Below are 23,844 nucleotides of genomic sequence, written 5' to 3'. Positions count from 1 at the left end.
ATGGGGGCAGCCAACTCTAGTGTGACAATAAAGAAATATTTGTTCTCACAATAATGAAACCAGTCATAAAATATATCCTACAAATTGGGAAATGAATGCCCAAAGAACCTTGCTGATTGTCACATTTTTCCTAAACAAGATCTTTTGATGTTTATAATTCCTAGTTTAATTCATTTTCTCTAGTAAATGGGCTCTGACCTAGACTATTCAGTGTAGGAGACTAACCCAGACCTGGAAGCCAATGTTTAAATCTCAAATAAAGACATTCATCCCACGACCACGTCACTGCTATGTCATCAGAAGCGTGCATCCATGAACATATAGTCTGTAAAATAATTTTTACATGATCTGTACTATTCCTCTTGCACTAATAAATTAGGAAATGCATTTGCTATTTAAAGCACTGCTGTAAACCTTTCTGTTTGAGAAATACAATACTCAAAAGTGTAACACAACCAATGTGTACATGAAACCTACGATGCCTTTGACATTCGTCAGTGTGACAAATTGGCACTGAGAAATGCCAAGGGCATCATAGCTTTCTTGTTTCAAACCTTGTAAGCGAGTATATTACTGGTATCTTTGCAGTGAAGGGAAGTCACATTATTATCAGACTTATGAGGGGAACTCATGTTTCTCTAGTTTAATATTTTCTTTTTTGTGCTCCTATATTCTTTACTTTTCCAAAAATAATGGGTGTTTGAAATAAGTACTCTATATTGCTCTTAAATGTTTCCTGCACCAGAGCCTACGTTGGGTTACATTTATTGAACACTTTGCGGTGCTGTAGATTATCAAAAGGAAGAAAAAATGCCGTAAGTTTGCATTTTAGCCTTCTGTATAACAAGTATGAACCTATCAATTACATAGACAAGTACAAAAGAACTATGAAAAACTGTGCATAAAGACAGACATACATTATAATAGCAGCAATCGATGGCGAGAATTCTAATAGAAAGGAACCAATAAAAACTAGGCGCTAAAGATACATATTAATTATAATAACACAAGTATTTGCTAAGGATTTGAAGAGACAAAAAGAATGTCTCTTCAAATCACTCCACCCCAACATTCATCCATGGTTCCATGAGTGACCACAGCTGGTGATGCGGTTTGGATAGGTGGAAGCTGAGTGCAGCTGTGAAAAAGGTGGAACATGTTGAGGGTCACCAAAGGTTGCACGCTGGTTGCACAGCAGGTTGACTCGATCTCCGGACTCACTCGACATCATGCGTTGAGCCTGGTTATACGTCATTTGCAAGAGGCCTGGCCCAAGTGTGTGGCACGGCTTGGGTAAAATTTCGAGGCAACCTGAAAAACACAGATCCATATCTATAAGCAACAAAATATTCTCCATCATAGGGCAAACCTGAAGTTTACCATCGGCACATAGCAGATAATGAAAACAGACACAGGTCACCAGACTTGAGGTATACATATGTGCAAAAGTGTAAATGAATATGAAGAGCTGCTTATAGGACGGAATGTTTCATACCGCCTTTTGTAGATCGATAATAGTGTCTTAACATAAAGTCAAGTGTACTGGGCCCTCCCTAAAAAAATTCAGATAATGGGGTTTTACCTGCCAAAACCACTTTCTGATTATGAGGCACGCCGTAGTGAAGGACACCGGAAAGTTCGGCCCCCTGAGGTTCTTTAATGTGCACCTTAATCTAAGTACACAGGTGTTTTCGCATTTCGGCCCCCTCGATATGCGGCCGCCGGGGCCGGGGTTCAATCCTGCGACCTCGTGCTCAGCAGCCTAACACCATAGCCACTGAGCAACCACGGCGGGTATGGCCTTCCCTATTTCTGTAAGTAGGCTATTTCATGCGAGCTGTCCCGACCTGGCACACGACCACTTGAAATTTCTTTTCGAAAAACTGGAGGCCCTTCAATATTGGACAAATGTTAATTTCAAGAAATACTTGTGTAACGCACCAAACTATGCATCATAAAAGGCGTAGCCAAAAAATTGGTTCCTTCATTAAGGGGGCCAAATTTTTCAGGACAATAAAGAGAGGCCTTACACCAAAAATTGAACTGCTTATTAGCCACTGCTCAGTTTATGATGGGTCATTAAAAATGAACAAAATGGCCTATTAACTTTATTTTCATAGAACTCGCTTACAGCAAAAGCTGCAAATTTATGTATTCCACATATTTAGGGCTTGTGCTGCATGCAAAAACTGGTTTCAGGAACATAAATTCTGCAGCAGTGCACAGAGATGAGGATGAACTAGCAAAAAAAGTCAGTTTTGGTGTGAGTTTATCGGCATACTTACTATTGAGGCAGTCCTAGTAAATTTATGCCCAATAACATGTATGAAAGTACACTGTATTGTTTTTAAATTGCTAAAGCTTTATCAAAGCAGTTTTGTGTCAAGCAAGAAAAAAAATTGTACACGTGGTCTCCTACTAGTTTCAAAATTTGCATCGCATTTCGTCTAATCCACATAGCCTCTTGGCGGCTAAGGCAAAATGGATGGACTTGAGCATTCCTGCACCGATAGCAGGGAGTCTAAACTGCTTCGAAGTTAATTCTTTCATTGCTGAGTGGCTACAAGCCACTTCACTCAAAAATTTGCCACTTAATTACATGTATTTACCTCGATCTTTCTGTCAGCTTACAGCCTGCTTGGCATCATCACGAAGGCTGCCAACTCCCTAGTGGACGTAGTCAGGACACGGTGGTGGCAGGACGCAGTGGCAGGAGCCGCCAAAGGCTTCGAACTCCCTAGTGAACATAGTGAGGACACGGTGGTGGTAGGATGCAGGGGCGGGAACCACCAGGGTTTACCTGCAGCAAATTTGCACAAACGCTCTTAGTCCTACCATGTCACAGTTCACAAGAAAAATTCAGCTGTCTGTGTAACATGGATACCAATACAAATAAATGTAAACAGTTAGGTCCTACAACACAACTAGAACATTGACAAAGAAGAAATGGTACTTATGTTTATGAAAATTCCAAGCAATGAAAAAAAAATGTGTATCCGATTTGTGCGTGGAAGCTCAATGGTAACCTGAACACATACCATCAAGTGATTTGCTAGTCAACTGCAAGCCTCTTAAAATGTCATTGTATATTTTTTACATGCACTATGTTAAGCTGCATTAAAACAAGTTCAATATCTCTGAATATAAGTAAATCACGAAGCTATTCAATTAATGAATTCCAGTGGTCATTAATGCAACAAAGTGCAAGCTCTGAATGAAGCTTGTCAAACTGGGTAGTAACAAATAACAATGTGGTTCTCTACATCTTGTTTTTCTGGCTTTCGCTGTAGCATTAATATACACAATGAATTTCACATTCCTGACATTTAACCCTGCAAATTTTTATTCCAATATGCATAATACTTCAGCAAGAGCACTAATGCTGTCTTTTAATCGTAAATAGTGATCGAACAAGAAATTTTACTGGAGCCAATGTTTGGCAAACACTTATCTCCTTCTCTTTGTCGAAACATTGGCTCCAGCGATGCTCCGTGTTCTACGGCTCTTATCATTTCAAGTCTCTGTCTTCCTGTTAACCTTTGTACTCTCAATGTTGTATCAATTAAATTGTAATAACGGAGAATTAGTAAATGTAGCTGATGAAGAATTTGTGCTTGTTGGTAGATAATGACAGAGTAACTGCGCAACATAGACATACGGACAAAGGAGGCTTATGTGTGTCGTCTCCTACAGCCATGTTTCTCTCTTTTGGACGATTACTCTATCTATATGTAAAAGTATTACCCTTTGCACAATAATGATGAAATGAAAAAGGCCAGGAAAGTGGACACAAAAATTAAAACAAATAGCATCATATGCTAATGAGATATGCAAAACTGCCTGCTACGATCTGTCTCACCCATAACGTGCTGGATAAGATGGCCTCTTCTTCTGGATGTTGCCATTTCTTGAATACCTAAAATAAAGTACATTTCAAAATTACAAAGATACACAGAACAACGGCAGTAGCCGAGGAGATAATGCATTGTTTAGTAAAAGAAAGTAAACTAATCTCTGATACACCGCAGACGAAATTTCCTTTATTAAATTAGTAGAAAAATACACCACACCTCATTTCATTCAATGATGTGAGCGTTTCTTGGTACAAGAAAAAACGGTATTTCTGCATGAAAACAGTAAAATAATCATAGCATTCTACTTTTACAATATACGCTACAGTGACAAAGCCAACTACGGCTGTATTTACTTAAAATTGTTATATGCACCTTACAATAGCCACGACAGGATAAACTTGGGTTCATGTGCAGCTCACCGGGAGATACAACTTTGCAATCAACTCATTTCTGCTTGCCAAATATCTGCACCAACATAAGACTACAAATAAAAAGACCCTCAGATAGCGCACATTTTCGGAGACGCTTTGAAGGAAGAGGCAGCAGAAGCGTTCGGTCCGCTCTGCTCGCGCCCTTCATCACGCCAACGCTGTGACAGCGAGTGTTCGCCTTCATTGAGTGAGATCTATGGACAAGAACGGCACCGAGAGCGGCGCTGCTGCGCCGGCGCTGAGAGCGCCGCATGCGAAGCAAAATTCTATTAGCGGGTGGTACCCCTCTCCCATCTCTCGTTCGCGCCGCCTTTATTGCCTCCTGCACTGCTAACACGCGCGGTGTGTGCCTACATGTGTTCGCGTGGACATTTCATTCAAAGGGCGATGTCCAGTCTGTTTCACATTTAGGGGAAAACTCGGAGCGCATTGCATCGCGTTGCGGCGAGCGCTTGAGTGAGGCGGCGGCAGCAGCTCGCGCTGGTGCTCGAGGGGCGGGATCTTGAACGGCGTCGTCTGCTACGGCGGAGCGCGCTGGCCGCATTGTCGGGAAACGTTCTACTGTCAGTTGCAGGGCGCTGATCTCATCGTTACTGCGTGAAATGAGCCGCTATTCTTTACTAAGCGTTGTACGACGCCCACTGATACGCCTCGAAGGTAAGTTCATCCTTGCAGGGCAGTCATAGAGGACGTACTGATTCCACACATTCTTGACGGCCCCTTTCTGGAAGGCGACTATATATTCTAACGCCATTTGTCGCCGATCCACACTGCTCGTGTTGTGCAAGAACTGCTAGAAGAGCGCGCATTCACTCTCTTGGAGCGGCCGCCTCAATCCCCGGGCGTCTGGGGCTCATTGGAAGTATCGCTGGCACACCATCCCTCCTATCACTCGCCCGAGGATAGGCTTCGGTCCACCATCGTCAGCGACTGAGACGTGCTGCGAGTGAATACATCCCTGATCAAGTCATTCTACACTTCACTGCCTTCGAGGATGAGCGTTGTCATCGCTGCCGCTGGGGACATGACGAGATACTAACTGAAGTTCCGAGCGTGACGTGTCCAATTCCCCGGCGGCGGGCAAGGTCTGTCTGGTGTAGCGAATGATTGTGGAGAAAAATCACTTCCAGCTCATTGTCTGAACCTAAAACATTCATTTAATCGTATCCGTTTGTTTCATAGTGTTCGACTCCCATAGTTATCATTGTTGAGTGCTTTGTTTTCCTTTAGAGTCAAACAAAGACTGAGCACGTTGCGCGCACACGTTGGTGCGTCTTGTCGCTGCTTATTACGGTAGCACGCACAGTGAATATACGTGCACTGCCCCTGACAGTAGCACGCTTCCCGACAATGCAGCCAGCGCGCGCCGCCGTAGCAGACGACGTAAATCACGACTCCGCCACTCGAGCGTCTGCGCCTGCTCGAGCTGCTGCCTCCGCACGACTCCATTGCTTGCCACATCGCGTGGCAATACGTTCCGAGTTTTCCTTTTAGTGTGAAACAGACTCTACACGCTTCTATTTGCCTTTAAGAAGATCGGAACGCTTGACGATTATTTGTATGGCTGCAATGCGGCGAAAGGTCAGCGTCTGCTTAACCATGTAAGTGACGCTCAACAGGTGATTGGAAAGGACATCGTATGTACCGCCGGAAAAATCGTCAGCACATACGATGCGGCACATACATACGGCACATACGAGCTAAAGTCATTTTTGCAGTTCCTCACAATATGTTTGCTACAAATCCGTGTTGTCTCAGATGGCGACAACGGACTTCCATCGACACTGTGCGTAATAAACAAAATATATCGCTGCGTAGCACAAGTACGACATGCGCACACAACTTTAACTAGTACGTCCCCTACAGTATAGACTAGGGGAAGCAATGTAAATAGCTTGGCCATTTTTTAACAGTGCTCAAGAGACGGAAGTTGAAAGTATTAGTAATCAGTCCCTGCTTCAGCAATGCCGGCGCGACCAAGACGCGGGCGTGTATCGTCCAGTAACTCGATCGATCGGTGCCGTGGTGAAGCGGGAATGAACTCCGGTCATGTTCAATGCATCGTGCACATATTCAATTTCTCAGCACGCGTGAACTTCGGCCCCTGCTAGCGCATACAACAGAAGTGGTTTCCATTCTTGGGCAGTGCGCACACAAACGAAACACGAGAAAGAAAACAGGACAAGCTCTCGTTGAAATTAAAGTTTTTATATGACTGAAGTGATTATATACCGAGTAATCATTAAATTCATGTGGGTTACATATCAAAATCGTCATACACTCAGGAGTTATCAATGAACGAGCTCGCTTCGTTTGCCAGTTGTTTGCTTCGCTCGGCGCACCGCAGTAATCCATGTCTGTCGTCTGCTTTTTTCGTACCATTTTCTCGTGAATCGGCAGAAGGTCCCTGGCGGCATCAACCCTTTCGTGTTTACATTGCTGTCGTGACAGTTAACAACACAATAATAATTTCTGGTCATCCGAAAAGGCGCCGTCGCAAACAAGAGACGTTTCGCGCGCAGCGCGAACTAAACGCGAGCGCGACCGTGAAGGGAAGCGGCGGCGGAAACCTACACCCGTTGGATATGAAATCATACCGCCAGGGGAGAAACGAGCGCTGGCGTCTAGGATGAAACTTGGCGTGCGGTCGTCTATTGATGTGTGCACGTGCGCGCGTGACCCAGTGCTTGCTAATTTCAGGAGTAAGCGAATGTTTACTGCAGTTTATTCAGCCGATGAAACTACGAACCTTGGTTCGTGCAATAGTTCGTGCAGTGGTTCATGCAGCATTGGGGTGAAACTGCTGTGTTATTGTTTTTAGATTTCTAGGGGGTTCCAAAGCAGTGTTGCGTACACTAATATTTGTTTCTGGACGCGGAACGCAACGCACTGCGGTAGCCCAGTGGCTTTGGTGTTGCGCTGCTGAGCTCGAGGTGACGGTTCCACCACAACCGCGGCAGTCACATTCCAACGGGGTCAGAATGCGAAAATGCGCGTATACCGTGGATTCCGTACACGTTAAATAACCCGAGCTGCTGAAAATAAATCTGCAGCTTTCCATTACCGTGCGCCTCATAACAAGATCTTGATTTTTGAACTTAAATCCTCAAAATTTAATTTTAAGTCGCGGAATTACACTTACAATCGACACTGTTGAGGGCGCCAACTGAACTTGTTATCTCTTTGCTGTGCTCTCTTTAGTAGCCAATACTTTTTTTAGGTTTACTTATGGTCAGAATCCAGTGTGGCAAATCCAGGTCTTTCTTAGCATAGGAAACCAGCTATCGCTTAAGCGTGCGAGGTATCAACAAACATGGTCAAGGAAAATCAATATATAGAGTTCGAAGTAATTGCAGAACATGACAAGGATGAAAGAATGATACACCGCATTACAACTAGGACAGGAACCCGAGGGCCTGCCTAAAACAGAAGAGTTTATCTGGTATTTCTTCTCCTGCATTAAAATCTTTCTCTCGCCAGACTCATCTCAAATATCAGAGGAATGGCAATTTTCCACGAGGACTCTTCGCGTGCTATTGAGAGTCAAATGACCCATGCGCAAATGTTGACTCTTGTTTTCTGACTCTACTCGCGTAAAAGTGGGTGTTCGGAAGAAAAAAGAGAGTCAAGTTGCCGTGACTCACTTTTTACTCTCTTTTTTCTTAGAGTGTACGTATCAAAATTTTATTGCTAACGTGTCGTTTGACGTGCGCTTCTTGTTGATGGAATATTGATCAGGGACAATGATTAAAGAAAACAATATTACCATGAAATAAAGCAGGCTCAATTACTGCATGGCGCGAAGAGATGCAGATGACCAATGCACTTCTAGGTAAATGTAAGGGCACATAGACATATATATCCACGACATATATTCAAGAGAAATATTAATAAATATTCTAGAGGCACTGATTGAGCAAAGTGTGAAGTCCCGAGCAGAATAAGAGTGTTTCTTTTTACAGGGCCTTTACCAGGACCCATATCAAATTTTCGTTATGCCCTGGAAGTTCTTATGTTTCCTATAGGGAATGTTCTGCCGCAACAACTTTTCAAATCGGCTCAATTAATAGCAGAGAGAGACAGAAAAAACTTTATTAATGAATGGTCCGGCAGTTTTGTTGTGGTGGCCTCAGGTGGAGGCTCGAAGTCCTTGGACATGGACGGCATCTTCGGCTTGCCGGACGGTCCAGAGCTGGTCTGCCAACTCTAACTTTTAAGAGCCGCCTCCCAGCGGCGGCGACGCCGATGGAGAAAGTCCCCGGTGGCCCCCGCAGCCGGGGCGGCGTCGGGAAGAAGCGAGCTCGAGGCTTCTCGCATTCTGGCGACGGCCGCGACTGTGGACGCGTCGCGAACGGAGGTGGTCTCATTACCATGGTTGCCGGCACATTCCCAGAGCATGTGTCGCAGCGCTGCTCTTTGTCCACAAGCTTTACAAGCATCCGTTGTATATAAACCCGGGTAGCAGTGACGGCGGGGCTAGGGTAGGTGTGTGTCTGGAGCAAGCGTTAAGAGTCGGCCTCATTCCTGTTTATTTAGCGTGTGGTGGCGGGAATGTGGGACTTTGGAGTCTGTACACTGTAAACAAAAGTTAGCCGACATTGGGGTTTTTGCGGCTCATGAGCTTTGAAGACTACCTTGCACCAGAAAATTACTCTGGCATGAGGTAGTAAAATGCGTTACATTACATCGTTTTACTACCATCACCGAGAAACGTAGTAAAAGGATGTCATGAGCCGGCTTTACGACGTACAGAGTTTTAGATCACATGACCAAAAACCATCTATTGAGAGTTTAAAACCACGTGATCTGGAACCAACCTGAAGATCACATGATTAAATACTACCACTTTACTCCCCAAGGTTGCAAGCTCCGCCCAATCCAGTTAAGCCTACGCTCGGCGACAGGCACGGCCGCGGCAGGAATGGTAAAGATCGATGCCGTGGCGGTGCATCCACCAGCGGAACGGCAGAACGTTGGAAACTTGGAACGTATGTATACTACATACGTCGCGTAAGAGGTGTCTCAAGTGGACGCGGCTTCCTGTCGGCGCGCCGCCCGTTGCACGACCGACGAGCCGATCGACTGCATTGCGTCAGTGCGAACTCATCGAAAAATAATGTTCCGATTCCGCTCTGCACGGCGAACCGGCGTGGCCATGCTCGCATTCAGCGACAAAAATCGCCTCAAGAATCGTTCCTGGACCGATCCTCTCTACGGCAGGTAAATATCTTGCCGTTCGCGAGGGATACCGCCATCGGCCGGCAGCCTACAAACGGCGAGTTGTCGCGTCTGCTGCTCCGGCCGGAAGCAAGCGTGTCGGTCAAAGTTCATTGCCAAGCACAAGCCCACTTTTTCATGCTTCTACGAGCGAGAAAACGACTGTTTCTTGTCCACTTTGAAGCTGTGAACGGAATCGTCACGACCCACTGTAGCACAAAATAAACAAAACGTTGGTTAGTTGTAGTGACAGTCAATGGAAAGCCTGACGCACTAGAAATAGATGCGATCATGTCGAGCGGTCTCGCCAATTCAAGGTGAGGGCACATAATCTCGTAAACACCACAGCTAGCGCTGTAGGAAGCGTGTATATGAGCGGTGATCATGAATTTGTGCTCAGTAGGCGTCAAAGAAGCCCGTAGGCCATCCACCATTGCAAGCAGACGGAGGTGCACGGACGGCGCGCTGATGGGCTCGTGTTCGCCAACTGAAGCGGGAGACACACGGTCCGATTCGGTGTCCGATCCGGCGTCCGACGCGCCTGAACGGCAGCCGGAATCGAGGTGTTTTGCCGTGCCGAAGCGCCGGATCGGACGTCCGGCGTGCGACAAACCGGGCAAATTTTCATCGTCCGATGTGTCCGACAACCGCACACTCCGCACCGTCGTTTGGCCGCAGCTGATGTGACGTTCTCTGACGTTCCCTCCACGGAGGCGGCGCTGGCAGGCCGGTTTCTCGCCGTCTTTTTTTTTTTTTCCCTTGCCTGCTGCAGTTTGTTGCCGACACGAAATAGTTACCAGTTCAATAAAGTTATCTCGAACATGTGCTTATGATGCAAAACAGCGCCTAGTACACTAGCACTAAGCTACCGTCGAAATCGGGAGCCGCGACGCGAGGGCCTTTCCGCGGACAAACAGCACACACCGATCTCTATGCACCGACCGTCCGAGCGAGGCTGCTCGCTTCGCTTGCACGTTTGCCCTTCGCAACGACTGCGTCGAGTAAACCAATTGTATTTGATTACGGGCTACCTAAGTGCACAGCGTTAATTGTTTTGGCAAAAATAAGCCCTCTTCATCGAGCTCGGGCTGAAACAAGCGCCGTCGGCCGCAGCGTCCGCCTAGCTATGCCTGCCGGCCGTATCGTGGCTGTTACCGGAGCCGTCAGTGGACAACGCGCCGTCGTGAAGTGTTCTGTCACTTGCAGGGGCATAATTTTATTGACAGTGTTCACGTAAAGCGAAGCAGTGTTGTGCAGAGTTTTTATATTGCGTTTCTCGACGTGAATCTGAACTCAAGCTGGGGGGGGGGAGGGGGAGGAGGGCTGGATCTGGGCGGAGCTTACGCGCCGCTCGACCGTTCGGATACACGCACGTTGGATCGGACGCCGAATCGTACCGTGTGTCCCCTGCTTAAAGCTCGCTCATGGTTCGGCGTTAGTCCCTGTATATTCTTTATAAATAAGGAAGCCTACCTAGGCACTGTAAACCCAACAATTGGGGCCTAAATGCCTGCCCTCCTCCCAGCTACAGTTTCGTTTGAGCGACAAAGTCTGATTTCGAAGGCCGTGCTTTTGCAAACTGCATGCGACTGAAGCGGTTGCGAATCTTGAAGGCGACATCCGCTTCGTTTTTTTTATATATACAGTACATTTTCTTAAACTGCGTATAAAAAAGTGCATATTTATACAAAGTTAACACTTTTGGACCCAAGGAATTTGTTAAAGTGTCCCTACCGATTGTTGTTAGGAAAAAAACACGTAATTTTCTCATTTACGACACATTTTTCTAAAAACCGCAAAGTGGCGCCACTGCAGTATTTGTTTGGTCGACATACCACGTTGGCTGTCAGAAATGCACACTGCAGTAAGGCGGTATTTGAGTTATATTTTAGAAGTGCCTAGACAAAATGTGCTCCTTGTCGTGTGCAGTAACCATCGCAAACCCTCCGGACTCGTGTAACGCCGTTAGTTCGCCGTGTGTTTCGTGCGATCTACCAGTGTCGACAGTGAGTGTCTTACTACAGCGGCCGTCCGAGAGCTGCCTTTGTTCTGCCCACGCTCCCGTGAAAAGTCTGGTACTGGAGCTTCGAATCGTAGTGTATGGAAGGCTGTTGAAGGTTGTGCTTTTGTGGAGCTGGAGTTCATCGGAAGTTCTACAGTGCTTGCGCCAGAAAGACGTCGGTGCCTCGGTACCTTTGAGACGAAGGAGCGTTGGCCAAGTCTTTTTGAAAGGTAAGCAAGTTTGGCCCTTGCGCGCATTCTTGAACTTATGATTTACGTAATGAACGTTGTGTACTAGCTAGAGCAAAGCGCTTTCTGATCGTAGGTTGGCCGTCTTGCTGTGCACATTTAGCAAGCAATTTCACGAAGGCTTCCTCTGATATTACAGCGTACTTGCATTCTGCTGTAAAATATATGCTACCCGCCTTGATTGCTATGCCTGAATGGGCACACAATTATGAAAACACTGAAAGTTGCTGTTCGTTCGGTAGTTTTCTGGCAAGAAGTTATTCGTTATATATGCATTCCCGCAAGTACAGTACATGTGTAATGTATCCGTCGATGTATCATGGGCTTCGCGCGTTGGCACACGATTCCTATGTTTGACGCTTAAGCGGATAGAAGCTTGTATGAAGATTTTTGTATGTATACAGTTTGGTTTGGAGGACCACGTCGCGAGAACCTGTGTATTGTTTATGTTATTGAGTGTCTTCGCGTATTTGTCTTCTATGTTGCAAAACCGACATACGCCGATATTACAGTAACGAAGTTTATTTTTAATCGAGACATTTCAGACACCGGCCTTTAAGAAAGACATAGACCAACCAATTCTTACGAACGGGATGCCAGCTCTTGCAATCGTAGGTTATACGGGAGTGCGTAATAAAGTAAGGACTGCGATTTTGTAGCGATACTTACCCCTCGATTCTATACCACTCTTGTCGCCCACCGCAAACGACCGGCTGTTCCAGTACGTAGCACGGGCCGGGGCGGCGGTCAGACCACTAACGAAAAGGAATAGCATCGCTACAAAATCGCGATCTAGCTTTCAGAATGCTTTTCATGTGCTCAATATTTTTGTTTAATCCAATGCGCCACGTTTTACTGCATATATGAGTTTTGTTTTTGATTGTCCTGGTAGCCTGTTGTTGCTGATTTCGTTCCTTCCTGAAACTTCACTTGTTACAAAATATCAGTGTAACCTCCTTAGATATAACAAAGGGACATTTGTGCAACCAGGCGCAAATTCATGCAGCTGGCTGTGTGAGACTCTTTGCAATTCCACATGACACTGGTAAATCACAAATTCCCAGGTTCACAGCACAATAAATTAAGCATTTCTTACTTTTGAAGGCTATGCGGATTCTGGAGGCATCCCTACATCGAGCAGGAACCTGCTGCACTGCTGGAAGCTGGACAGCACGACAATAAAGCACGTGATCTGTGTGCTTTCTCAAAGGTGCGTACAAAACTGGCGCTGCCTTTCGAGTTGTAGGATACATTTGTGTTATATGCAATCATTTTACTGTATTGCCATTTTCAGGATTTCTAGTGGTTGATCACGAATTTTATGTTTTGGTGGAGTGCCCTCAGTTTAATGAATTTACCTAAAGTAGCCTCCTCTGAGTTAAATATAATTGGGCGCTTGAGTAATTATGCCTTATATACTCCATATAGACTATATTAATCTAGCCAAAATGCCTTTTTAAGAACCATGAATTCAGATTTCGTGCCTTGAATAAGGTGCTCTAGAGTGTCTAGAAAAATGCGTTGTACCACCTAAAGACATGGTTTACGCAAAAGTGCCTTAAGCAATGCTTTCGCACAAAAGTTGTATCATCAAGAGTTTCAGAGAAGCCTGTGTGGTCGGTATGAAACATGACAAAGACAGACATAGACCAACCAAATACAACAATAAAAGCAATACATTTTGGCTTCCATATGGAAGCCTTGTTCACAATAAGACTAAAAAAAGTGGAAGTGCATATTTAATTATGTAAGTTTTAGCATAAGATGGGCATGGGTTCCTTGGTTTCAGATAAACGTGTGTCCTGTTGATTGTATCTCCAGGGAATCCGGGTACAGGCATGGCTTCCAATTTCTTTCCTGGCCGATTATGCTAGACACTATCCAGTCACTATTGTGTTTAGTCATTGCTGCATGCTCCACTCCAAGCATTTGATGCCACTCTTTTCTCATCCACATCGTTCTGATGTTGGCGTAGCCATTGCTTAAAGTTGCCCATTGCTCTAATGTAGAAAGTATTCATATACACATGTTATGTTTCAAAGGTCAGAATTCATGTCAGTAAAATTTTTGATACGGTTTGTTACTGGGATGGCTACCTCGTTGGTTTAACATGGCTTGTCACTGGGATTGCTCTCTTGTTTGTTTAGCTTCTTGTCGGGTTCTTATGGATTTGATTTTGTGCACAATGAGATGTTACACACACGCCTTGCATACACATGAAAAAAAGCTTTACAGCAGAGATAACATATATGCATGGGCATATATATGTGTCAATAAAATACTCGAGCCTCATTTCTGCCGACAGGAAAAGAAGTTATTTCTCCTCGAGGCCATGACTGCTTGCAATAATGAACCTTCAAGAAATGGTTTTCTTTAATCCGTATTTTTGATATCTAAATGCTTATGTGGCATGTACAAACTGCTTGTATCAATTTCTCATTGGGATGAGGGACCTAAATTTTAAATTTGAGTAATAATTGCAATAAATAACTCATTTCACCTGTGTTCTTATGACTCTAAAATTCTGTGCTTCTACCTTGCCAAACCTTTTATGAAATTAGTTTGATGAGGCCCAATATACAGGGCTTTCTAAATTGAAGGTATCAGTACCTATTAAAAACTGTGCTAAGAAAATGCTGCTTGTGTATGTGGTTTATTCATTTCTCAGACAAAAGCTTTACACCCAAGTGCAGTCAGTAAATCGAAAACAAGTGCGTCTTGTTCAATAGTTCTCGAGCACTTGTGCGTCACTATAGTCGGATACAAATTTAGAAAACAGGGGAGGCCCCGCCCAGATTAATGAAGCGCGACGTCCGATTGCCTCCGCGACTAAAATAATCCCGCTCAAAAAATCGTGCTTAGGAAACGCGCAATTCTCAGTATAAATAAAGACTTTGATGACTGGTTTAGTAGAGCTCTCATGTGCTACAGCACATGCCAGATCGCGACAGAAAAATAACCCCATGCCTTCCACAACGCTGCCCGTCGTCTGCTCTTTAGCTTCATTGCAAGTGGCAAAAGTAGAAAGAGCAACTCTGCATGGCATTTGTGCTTGTTTACATGCACATGGCCCATTTACTACTCCTGTTCCGAGCTTCAAATGAATCAGTTGCTACTGAACCAGTACTTATATAAAACAATGCATTTATCGCAACCATTACAAACCCAAGATGCTCAGTGTCAGCGAAAGCACCGTGTTAAAGGTGAGGAGGGAGGTCACAGCTTCGCATATTTCAGGTGGCAAACTATCGACGCCCTCGCGAAAACGCCCACAAAATGTGGAGAAAAGAAGAAGCAGCACGAAGAAGGACACATGTGCGCTGAGGTCGTGTGCACGATTTCTTTCACCACAACGAGATACCGACGATCGAGATCTCACTAACGAGTTCTCAAAGCGTATATTGTGTTATGTTTGTGCCCTGGGATTTGCCTGACGGAAGGCCAGTGCTATGGTTTGTCGACTGTGGAGGCAGCATTCATCCCCGCATGGTGCCTGCCTGCTTCGGACACGACTACGTGCACGGCGTCTACGACGGAAGCAGCCACCGGATCACGGACTGCTATTCGGCCCCTCCCCGTCCCGGCAGCAATGCAACCCCCCCCCCCCCCCCCCTTGTCCGGCGGCTCCCACACCACAAACGACTCCCGCTGTGTTTGGGACAGTTTCCAAAGGAGGGCTTTGTTTCGACCCGGTGCCTTGCAGTTGGTTCCCTTTGTCCTATGCGGGCCATAAAACTTGCCCGGCGCACCATTCTGACCGACCGCCAAATCGTCCTGACGCCGCAGCGCGGTTCAAGGAAGCGCTGGCCACTGAGAGCGGCGTTAGGACCCTGGAGGCTGCCCGGACCCTTTCTCTCACGACCTTGTTTCGTCCTTGGGGACTGTCTGGGGGATCTTTGGACGGAGGGGTGTTATTTAAGCAGCTTGCAGCTGCTCTGTTGGTCTCTGTCCTGATAACGACGACAACATGTAAACATTGTATAAAGAATTATTCGCAGAGAAAACTCTCCTCGTTTCTGACTCTGCGTGAAGCGAGGTCCAGATCTCCTGCCAGCCACACATACCTCGGCAAGCGCAACAATGGATCTCCCATCACTGAAGCGGTGTACTGTGTGTCAAGCACAGCAGCCAAGCATTCTCCCGTGACCTCTCAAATAAACAAGCGGTTCATTTGATGACATATTCCTTCTAATGGAAGCCCAATTCTGAAAAAGCAACGTCCTGCACAGATCATGCTCAATATAAGCGTTGGCATGGAAACGTGCCGAAATGCCCGAAAATCTGAATGCAAATGCAGTTATTAACTCTGAATAACTATGTGGGGCCCGAAATGCTCATTCGGGCAGCCACTGTCCAGCTTCACACGAAAAAGCAGTAGTCAACGTGAATGAAATTGACAGCCACTCTTAGCAGCCTGCACGCCAAAGCACATTGTGCTTTGTGTGCAGTTGTGCTGCCCCTACTGTTTTTTCCAGCCCGTTGAGATGAATAATGCCAATGTCAGAAGGCCCAAAATACTCTATTGGGCAGCCACTTATGAGCATGACGGGCCCTGTAATGAAATAACAGTCATCAGGGCACGCTTCAAAGGCACCTTTAGCAGTCTTCACGTCAAAGCCCAGTCAAGCCGTCACCACTGTTAGTGAAACGGCAGCAATCAATGCGAGAATGACAGCCACTGTTGGCAGCTTGCATGCAAACACACATTCATGTGGTGGCATTGTTTATTTTGGTTACCTGGCCTAGGCAAGTAATGCGAATAAGAGAACAATTATCAAACATCATTAGCTTAGTTAGGCCCAATATACTCAGTCGGGTAGCTATTAATAGCAGTAGTCGAGGGCACGCTTGAAAGGCACCATTAGCAGTCGGCACATCAAAGCGCAGTCAAGCCGTCGCCACTGTTGGTGAAATGGCAGCAATCAATGTGAGAATTACAGCCACTGTTGGCAGCTTGCATGCAAACACTAATTCATGTGGTGGCATTGTTTATTTTGGTTACCTGGCCCAGGCAAGCAATGCGAATAAGAGAACTATTATCAAACATCATTAGCTTAGTTAGGCCCAATATACCCAGGCGGGTAGCTATTAATAGCAGCAGTCAAGGGCACGCTTGAAAGGCACCATTAGCAGTCTGCACGTCAAATCACAGTCATACCGCAGCCTTGTTGTATTTGTTTATCTGACCGGGCAAGTAATGTAAGCACATGTAAGCCAATGTAAGCACAATTATTCACCCTGAATAGCTCTGCTAGCATTGTGCTAAAAATTGCTGAGTGAAGTTGAATGTGTTTTATTGAGGCAATTATTTAATTTACAAGCCATCGGCATGTCGATCAACGGCCAGGTTCAGACAATGTCATTTGTGAAGTAATAAATGGTGAAAGTTGCAAAAGCTCTCAGTGCACTACTTTGCTGGGCTCCATTCATTGAAAAATGTCTTTGCAACGGCGAATGCGTCAGACAGAAATCACACCCCACTGCACATTGTTATTCGTGCTGAAAATTTTCGCCATCATATGTGATAGGCAGCGAAACCGTTTGTTTACTAAGACTGAATGCATGAAAAATGCAACAGCATAGCAAGGTGTTTCACAATATGCAGCCTTTCATGTGCACTTCTGGCTAGCTGCCACATGCACTGACGCATAAACATGAACAGAGGTAAGAGGCAAAGTTACTGTGCAACCCACATGACGCTTTTAAAAAAATGTATCTCTAAACCTTTCTGTTTTGATAGGCGATCAAAATTTGTTTTGAGCAAGTTGGTTAATCACATTGCAGCAACAACACAAGAAACAAGGACAGAAAACGCAGCGAGTAGGCAGATTGAGAAGACGAGGTAGACCAGTGAGAAAGGTTTTAATGAGATGGAAGAGACCAGTCCTGCAGTGTACAGAAGTTAGTGCTTTGAATGAGATTGGCTAATGAAAATGTGTAAGGACTTTGCTGAAAGAAAACTATCAAAAACAAATGCTAATATAAAATGAAAGGACAAATATGAGTAAGTGCAAACACGCATGGAAGCAGGAACGCTGGCAACACAACTTATGCGTGACTGTGCCACAGCACGCATTCTACAGCTTGCGTGCGCGGTGAGCACTGGTGGAAAGAAATCAATCGACGGTGCTATACACAACGCTCGAGCACCGCCGTTAGACGCTCGGCTATCTCACTGTTGACAACGATCACTCACGCTAAGTTGACGGCGACAAATCTTTGCATTGGAGGCTTCTTTGTCAAATATTTTCTGTTGAGACGCTCGTAGGTTTGTTTCATGCGCGCACGCTTTTCTAATTTCTCCTCAGAATGGTTTTGCTCCATCACTTTACCCCGTCCGACGAAAAAATGCAGGACACGGTACACGAACTCACCCGCCGCTGACAGCAGGCACCAGACTTTGGCAAACTTTTCTTGTCCTAACTTCACTCAGGAGCGAAATAAAAAAGACATGAAACAAACAGGCAGGATGTGTGCAGCAGTCGCCGAGGCATCCTGTTTTCAGGCAAAGCGTAGTGCAGCATCAGCGATGCTCGCTGCAATGTTTCTTCGCCGGATCACGGCTTAGAATAAACGCACGCGGCACAGATGCCGCATTGCAAGCTCGCAGTAATATTTCCGGCATGATAGACAATGACAAACAGTTTGGGAATTCACTGTGACGAGGCATTGACACGCACAGCTGACGCGACTTGGCCCAGTTCGAAGCCCGGGCGGCCATCTTCGACGGCGGGCCACCGGCCGTCCGGCGCATGACGTCAGTCCAGAGTGCGCACCCATTAGTGGATGCTCGTGTGCATCCGCCTCGGAGGAGTAAACGCCCCTGTTTTTCTAAAGTTGTATCCGACTATAATCGAGCACATCTTGACCCTTGGCCTAATACTAAATCGGGCTTGAAGCTTTCAGTGTGTGCTAATCGCTAGAACAGCACCAGATTTCATTCTGTGCCAAGGGGTGGAACGCATTTGCTTAGAGCTAGGCAGATGAATGTCTTTCTTTTGCATTGAAGTTCTCAATACTTTCTAGTCTTAGGTGAAAGTACACAGCTCAGCACAACGCATGTATGGTATACGTAAGGGTACTTTGTTCTTTAAACCGTATCAACAAGAAGCAGCTACTTCCGTTTTTGCAAACCTTACCTTATTTCCTAACCTTTCCTTGATCAAAAGTGTAGAAAATTAATCTGTGCTTGTTCTGTTGTTTCACAGGTAGACATCGGCGACGGTGTATATGGTGAAAAGGGCCTGCTGAAGAGGCTGCGCCTGGATGCTAACAACTCGGGCTTTCAGTTTGCGGGGGGCCTCCTTAAGGCTCCTTTTACAAAAGAAGAGGTTGAAGGGAGGCGCTACACATGGATGCGCAGCGATTGTTTGTGAGAGCGTCACTGGCCTGCCTTTTCGCTTTGTTCTGGGTTTTCCACGTTATCTACTCGAAAAAGGCCCACAGGATTTTGACATTTATTGAGCACTGCTTTCTGGATTTTTGCTACACAAAGCCGCAGGTGAAAGCATTGGATTTAGTCAATTTTTACAAGAACTATTGCTAGGCAAAAAAATTTTCAGATGCATATCCTCAAGAAAGTTTCTGTCAAAATTATTTTGCCTAACAAAAGCACTCGTGGGTTCTGTGGCTGACAGGTTGCCCAAGCCATGTAGCACAGTGCTTGCTTTAAAGGGACACGAAAAAGAAAATTTATTTGAGCTTTATTAAATCATTCTTCTACAACACCGAAAAAACAACTCCCACCATGAGAATTGGCTTGATAAGCCAGATAACTTGCAAAAACGAAAACTGGTGTCGCCACCACCACCTTATAGTTCCTGCACCAGCTCGCTGTGATATGGAATTTGACGGTGTCTGTTCGGGTCTAGCTAATGTTCTACTGGCCAATATTGATGAATTCTGTTGTAAAGGTGTCAAAGAATATACTTAGTTGAAGTATGACTCCACACTGATGTGCGGGCACTGCATAAAACTTGAAAAATGAAAGTTAAATCTTCATTTTCTCTTCTAATAATCCTCGTATTGCCACAATGTTCATGAATACAGTTCTGAAAGATTGTTTTATCAGTATAAAATGATTTACTGTTTCACTTTAGTATTTGTGTAATGGACCTTCAGCAACAAAATGTGTGTTAGTATTCCACAGGTATTCTCAGCGGGGGCAAAAGCACCAGCAGCATGCTCAATGATTCTGTACCAACTGATAACTTGAAGGATGTCCTGTGCCACTAGGGTTAGGCCAACGTGGCTCTGTGTTAATCACAAGTGTATTATGCAAAACTTAATGGCCCAGAAATTGGTAATTCAGGAGGGAGTTGAATTAGCAATTTTTTTTCTTTATCATGGACTTCTCACATTACACTTTGTCACAACGCATTCACTTTAAAGTAACTGGAGAATAAGGTGGTTTGGTATTCAGACATGCCTTCTCTGTGTAAACAGTGTTAGATGAGCAATACAAAGATACACCATAGATGCTGACTGGCAACATGAAGGGGTTTGAGGGCAGCTACAAATATACATCCTTGTAGTCGTACCTATAGCACCATGTTCAATTTGTCACACAAGCATATGGCATCCATCACAACTGCATGCCTAGAAACGGACAAGGGCAACACGCTCAATTCCCTTTTAGTCTATCTAAGAAGCACTACAATTTTTAGGCAACGAAATTGAAATCTGGCTTGTACCCATAAGTACTGCAATACAGTTGTGCAACGTGTTCCTCTTGTGTGGAAAACGGGCTGCATATGTTTTCTTTGAGCACAAGGGGGAGTGGTATCAGTTAGAGCCCCTCCATCCACGTGCCACTACCGCTTTCTTAAGTAGCGACAACCTTTGTTGTGCGCCGCCTTTTCCCCTCACACCAAATCCGGTTCCAGCATTTCCAGTTTAAAAGTTTCCGGTTCCGGCGTTACCGCTTCCTGAAGTTGTGCTGCGGGAATTTCCGCTTTGACTGCCGATGGTGAGACGCCCACGCGTGCTTAGCAGAGCTGTGGGAGTCACCATGAGAAGAATGCAAAGGCGACAAGCTGTTGTATTCCGCTAAAGTAGTAATTCGTGGTCGCTGTTTTCTAAATGCACGAAAAACGGCAGTGGTCTCCAAGCGCCCAGGCACTACATTCCACTGTACGTTGTCTCTCGTGGCACAACCCGTCGCAGGTTGACGCGAAACAGCGAACACGATCAGATCGCTGATTGCAATAGGCGGTGGTACTTGGATGGAATCGCATTCACAGTTTAAACCGCAGCTGGTGCAATTAAAGCCTCTCCATCGACGCGAAAGTAAACAACGTTAAGAAAAACATAGCGTTACTTCCACTCGGAACAGGAAGCTGCAGCTACGGAAATTCCGCTTGACACCGGAAGCTAAGGGGGTGAGTGGCAGAGGAGCGTGGAGGAAGAGGGTAGGTTGGCGGTACTTAACCTGGTCAGCGGAAACGTGTATGGAGGGGCTTTAGTATCAGTTAATGGCTGTTTTCACATATATGTTTTGTCGTGTGTATTAGCAATCACCATTTTCCTTATCTGAGTGAGGTCATTTTTTAGAAAGTTTGAAAGTTTATAGAACATGTTGCTCATGGTTGTTGCAGTTTTCTTCCTAACTATCCATTCATTGCACTGTGCACCCATGTCTTGGGCAACTAGCTGTTTGAAGGTCAGTATGCTATCGATGGGTCTAATGGTAATCTTTAGTGCCCTCTCATTTGCTTGTTGCAATACTGAAGAGTTTTGTATATTGTGTCACTTGTTTATTTTCACTGTACTTTAGTTTCACTACATCTTGAATGTGTTGTGATAGTTTTTCTTTTGCAATGAAAGATATGGTGGACAGTTGCCAACACTACTGTGATAGTATGAATGCTTGCTGTATTTATCACAATTGTTTCATTTCGCTGGGGCACTAATGGTCATTAGCAGCAGATGCTAGCTGCCCTTAAGTGCAATGTTTTTATGTTGCATAGTATTGTTCATGATCCATTGAATGCACTGCACGCGCATGTTGTGGACAACTGCCTGTTTGAAGAAATTGTCTGCATATTCAGTGGGTCTAATGTGAACATCTCTACTACTGACTTAGCTTCACTACATCTTGAATGTGTTGTGATAGTTTTTATTTTGCCGTGACAGATGTGGTGGGCAGTTGCCGGCACTAATGTGATAGTACGAATGCTTGCTGTATTTACCACATGGTTGTTTCATTTCGTCTGAGGCACTAGTGGCCGTTAGCAGCAGGTGTCATTTGGCCTTATGTGCAATATTTTTATGTTGCATAGTTTTGTCCATAATCATCCATTGAATGCACTGCAGACCCATGTTCTGGACAACTGCCTGTTTGAAGGAATGATCTGCATATTCAGTGTGTCTAATGTCAACATCTCTAGTACTGCCTGTGTATTTGTGAGTTAGATTTTGTATTGTGTGTCATTTTGTTTTCACTGTGCTTTAGTTTCACTACATCATGAATGCGTTGATAGTTGTTTTTTTTGCAGTGAGAGATATGGTGGGCAGTGGCCGGCACTAATGTGATAGTACGAATGCTTGCTGTATTTACCACATGGTTGTTTCATTTTGTCTGGCGCAGTAATGGCCATTAGCAGCAGATGCCATTTGGCCTTAAGTGCAATATTTTTATGTTGCATAGTTATGTTCATACTAATCCATTGAATGCACTGCACACCCATGTTCTGGACAACTGCCTGTTTGAAGGAATGACCTGCATATTCAGTGAGTTTTATGTGAACGTCTCTAGTACTGACTGTATATTTATCAGTTAGATTTTATATTGTATGTTGCTTGTTTTCACTGTACTTTAGTTTCACTACATCGGGAATGCGTTGATAGTTGTTTTTTTTTTGCAGTGAGAGATATGGTGGGCAGTGGCCGGCACTAATGTGATAGTACGAATGCTTGCTGTATTTACCACATGGTTGTTTCATTTTGTCTGGCGCAGTAATGGCCATTAGCAGCAGATGCCATTTGGCCTTAAGTGCAATATTTTTATGTTGCATAGTTATGTTCATACTAATCCATTGAATGCACTGCACACCCATGTTCTGGACAACTGCCTGTTTGAAGGAATGACCTGCATATTCAGTGAGTTTTATGTGAACGTCTCTAGTACTGACTGTATATTTATCAGTTAGATTTTATATTGTATGTTGCTTGTTTTCACTGTACTTTAGTGGGATTGCACATTGAATGTGTTGTGATGTATTTTATTTTGCTATGAGAGATCTAATGGGCAGTTACCAGCCCCCAGTCTGTGTGTTAGTACAAATATTTATTATGCTTATCACAGTATCTTATAAGGCTATAGTTTTGTGATGATTAACTCATGCCTGACTTTTTTATGAGAAACATGTCAGAACTAATAAACAATCCCTCATGCTTGGGATCCATGAAATCGTCTTTGTAATCTTTCAATTGTCTTCGAAATATTTCCACATCAGGCCCAAGAAACTCCAGAACGGGCTTGAAAAATTACTCTCGGAAAGAACCGAGAAAACCTGATGAACGAGGTAAAAAAATACTCCGAGATCAGCTCCAACAAACCACAGAATGGGCTTGAAAAATTACTCTCAGGTAGAGCTACGAAACCTTGATAACGAGGTAAGAAAATACCCCGACATCAGTACCAACAAACTCGAGAATAGGCCTTAAAATAACTCCCAGGAATAGCCTAGAAAACTGGATGAATGAGGTAAAAAAATACTCCCACATCAGAACCAAGAAACTCGCGAATGGGCTTGAAAAATAACTCTCAGGAATAGCCTCTAGAACTTCGTGATGGCAGTAAAAATATAGTCCCACTATCGTCCCTAAAAACCTTCCCACAGATTAAAAAATTACTCTCGTTTCTACATACAAAAACCTTGGTCAGCATGGTAGTAAATTTTTACCTCGACTGGTACGTAGTAAAAAAAACCCAGAAACGGGAATGCGATACAGGACGAGCGGTTTACTCCCGTTTCGCGTTATTTTTGTTTAGTGTGTAGTGTTGGGTGAGGTCTCTGAACGTGGTCAGGTGATCGCCCCACGCCCATTGTTATTCTTGATGCTGCATTTCTGCACTTCATCCGGCAGAT

General features: G+C 44.8%; 1 long non-coding RNA gene across 1 annotated transcript; it reads left to right on the top strand.

Annotated features, from left to right (window-relative positions):
- Positions 1-11,339: 11,339 nt before the first annotated feature.
- On the top strand, positions 11,340-23,167 carry LOC139054474 (uncharacterized). Its single transcript, XR_011511262.1, has 3 exons — positions 11,340-11,734; positions 12,857-12,962; positions 18,961-23,167. It is a non-coding gene; the product is annotated as an uncharacterized lncRNA (long non-coding RNA).
- Positions 23,168-23,844: the final 677 nt, after the last annotated feature.

Source organism: Dermacentor albipictus, chromosome 1, assembly GCF_038994185.2.
Source record: "Dermacentor albipictus isolate Rhodes 1998 colony chromosome 1, USDA_Dalb.pri_finalv2, whole genome shotgun sequence".
Classification (NCBI taxonomy): domain Eukaryota; kingdom Metazoa; phylum Arthropoda; class Arachnida; order Ixodida; family Ixodidae; genus Dermacentor; species Dermacentor albipictus.
This window is presented reverse-complemented; position numbering and strand designations above follow the sequence as displayed.